This window comes from Fukomys damarensis, unplaced genomic scaffold (genome assembly GCF_012274545.1).
Source record: "Fukomys damarensis isolate Sample0158 unplaced genomic scaffold, DMR_v1.0_HiC HiC_scaffold_36, whole genome shotgun sequence".
NCBI lineage: Eukaryota > Metazoa > Chordata > Mammalia > Rodentia > Bathyergidae > Fukomys > Fukomys damarensis.
In genome coordinates this window covers 11369175-11372367 of record NW_022900948.1, presented here as the reverse complement: position 1 = coordinate 11372367, position 3193 = coordinate 11369175, and the positions used below count along the sequence as shown (strand labels likewise).

At 44.3% G+C, this 3193-nt stretch overlaps 1 pseudogene; it reads left to right on the top strand.

The window, feature by feature from the left end:
* The first annotated feature begins 51 nt into the window (after window positions 1-51).
* On the top strand, window positions 52-959 carry LOC104858836 (annotated as a pseudogene).
* The last annotated feature ends 2234 nt before the right edge of the window (window positions 960-3193 follow it).

The following is a 3193-nucleotide window of genomic DNA, read 5'->3' as shown; positions in this document are numbered from 1 at the left end:
TTTTTTTTTTTTTTTTTTTTTTGGTACCAGGGATTGAACTCAGAGCCTTCCATCTGCAAGGCAGGCAGAAGCCCCTTCTCCGGTCTTTTTAATCAGTAATTTCCAGGTGTTCAAGTCACAGCTGCAAGGTTACTTCTGAGAAGTCCTTCATATGGTGGTCAGGACTCTAGTTAAAAGTACCAGAAACCTAATCTTAGTGAGATTGGGTGAAATAGAAAATTTATGGACATTGAAATGGTGGAGACTGGGGCAGATACTCAAAAGCTGATCACCAAGCCACAGAACCTGAATGACACCTACGAGCCAGCAGCCCAGCAACTTTCTCCCATTGACTTGAGTGCCCCGCAGGCAGTGAGGGTGGACCCCAGCCGCTTCACCACCTACGAGATAAGGGTTGAGACTGGTCTTATTTTCAAGCTAAAGGAATCTGTTAGAAGAAAATACAGTGAGTGACTTTGAATGGCTATGAAGTGAATTAGAGCAAGGTTGTAGTTCCTGCACTCCCTGGGAAAGCATCTTTGCATCAACTTCCTTTTAGAGATGATGGACTATTTGATGACAGTTTTATTGAGGAGAGGAAGCAAGGGATGGAGCAGTTTATAAACAAGGTCTCCGGTCATCCTCTGGCACGGAATGAATGTTGTCTTCACATGTTTTTACGGGATGAAATAAAAAAAGCTATCCTCCATCAAAAAAAGACATGCTTGAAATTTGGCAAGAGGCAAAAACGTGACCATTGATGATTCATATGCGCCAGTGAGGACATTCTCAATATCCGTTAGCATGCTACACAGAAACTGGTGTAACATGCTTTCAGTATTGTGACACTCATGTGCTCAGTTTTGCTTAGCAGTTGACAAGTTAATTTGTGTTAGTGAAAGTCTCTCGTTCCAGCCTTTCTATATAAACAGCTTTTCCCTTCTGTTGTTTTTTTGAGGGGGTGGGGTACATCTTTGGAGATGGAACTCAGGACCTCAGGACCTTGTGCTTTCCAGGCAGGCGCTGGTGTCACTGACAAATCCCTGGCCCTTCCTTTCTGTTTTAACGTGGTATACACTAGAGCCTCACACACCTTCCCATATAATCTGCAGGGTCCTAAATAAAGTTTCTGACTTGGTCTCATTTGCAGTTTTTGTGTCATGTTTGCTTCTTCAATCTGATTCATTGGAATAGTTCTCTCCCCGCCTTGAATGTGTAAAGTCACTTGATCTAATTTATGTGTGGGAGCACTGCACCATTCATTTTCAGTGCCACACACAAAAGATACACACGTGGGTGCAGAATGTGTTTTCCTCCTACCCTATAATACCCTTCCCACAGATTAATAAGAGAAACATATTCTATATAAAAACAAATCAAATGTATACACTAACATCAGTTGTCTAAAAGTTCAAGATGTTTTCAAATAAAAATGCATTGATAATACGCAAAAGAAGAACATGAAAAATCATGGGTAGGATATCCAGTTATCTCATGTTACTCTGGGAGCATTGGGGACGGTTGGGTTTTGGAAACTCAAACATTTCCGAGTCACTGTCCCTGTCTCTTCTCTGTGCATGTCCTTGCCAATCAGCTTTTGCTTTTCCCACAGAATAGGAAGCGTGGCTGCTATGGTCTTCATGTAGCACCACTCTCCCGCTTCATGGTGAGAGAAGAACTGCCTCTGCTTGCTTATTTCCAATTTGAGGAGCCCACGGAAGACTTCTGGCCAGGGCAGCGTGGTCGCATGCCACAGGCACAACCTTTGAGGAGCCCATGCTTAGGTTTTGGATTGGTTCACATCTACACAAGTGGGGAGTTAGGTGTTTCTTCCAATGCACATTGTTCAGGTTTAATTCTTGTGACTCCTTAGTGTATGAGTAGAAGCTTGAGAATGAAAGCTCACAGGGGAGATACTTACTTAGCTGCTCTGTGCCACTTGGGTATAAGAGGGGCTTCCCACTTTGGGTAGAGACTTTCATATGTCACCAATATCTATTTTCTCTCCAGTAAGTGAACTAATTTTTAGTTAATACAGATAAAGATGGTATTTCTCAATCTCCTTGCTCCAGCCTGACCAAGAATTATTTTAGCCAATGGGATTTGTTTTGTTTTGTTTTGTTTTTGTACCGGGGATCGAACTCGGATCCTTGCATTTGCGAGGCAGGTGCCAGAACCACTGAGCTAAATCCCTGGCCCAAGCCAATGGGATTTGAATAGAGTATGTTTATGTTATAAGTGTCTTCAGGGGCAGGTGGTATGCTGTTTCCTCCTCTCTGTTGTCTGGAATATAAATGTGATGGCTGGAGTTGGAACAGCTGTTTTGGACCTTGAGGTAGAAGGTGTTATGAGGATGGCAGAGTCACAATATAGGTGCATAGGTCCGTGTAAGAGAAATTAATTTTGATTTGCTTTTTATTTTAGTTTTCTGTCTCTCACAGCCAAACTTAATCCTACATCATTCATATGCTAGTGGGAAGAAGGGTTATCAACAGTGGTAATGGTGTCTGTAGGTGACATAGTCCTTGTCACCTGTGAATCTGTCAGCAACAGTTGCTTCTGGTGTTCTCATGTTAGTGGTCCAGGGAATGTTGGCTCCTTCCTTCCCTACCCTGCTTTCCTCTGTGATGTTGATGTTTTCCGGTGCATTACCTACTTTTTCTACCCTCTGGGGCAGACATTTGAGTTGTGTGAAACTGCTCCCTCCTGCCCAGGCCGCTCCACACACACACACGGTTATTTAGGGCTGCCCCTTCAGGCTTTGGCCAAAAGACAGGATATTTGGCATGTACCGCGAGCTTGGGTCCCATGGGATTTCTGGATGCTGTGGGACCCATGGGTCACAGTGTGAGTGCACGTGTGCTGTGTGTGCCTGGAGTTGTTCTAACATCAACCAGCCATCAGATGCTGACTTCGAGAGCAGTGCAGGTCTGGAAGTCTTGCTGTGTCAGAAGTTAGTTAATCCTAGATGCAGGGTTTCCAGGTGACAATCTGCTGACCAAGGAGTGGGGAAGGCATACAGAGGGCTTGGGGAAGCTTCTGGTTCTTAATATGAAAGATCTAGTTCAATATTACAACAAGCACTTCAAATGTGCCATGTACAGCAGCCTGAATATCCGCCGTACCTGTGTCAAGTTGCTGTGTTTAGCTGTGTTGCACGCTGTGTGTGCTGGGACAGCCTAGCAGGAAGCCATGGAGGGCATAGGCAAGGCAT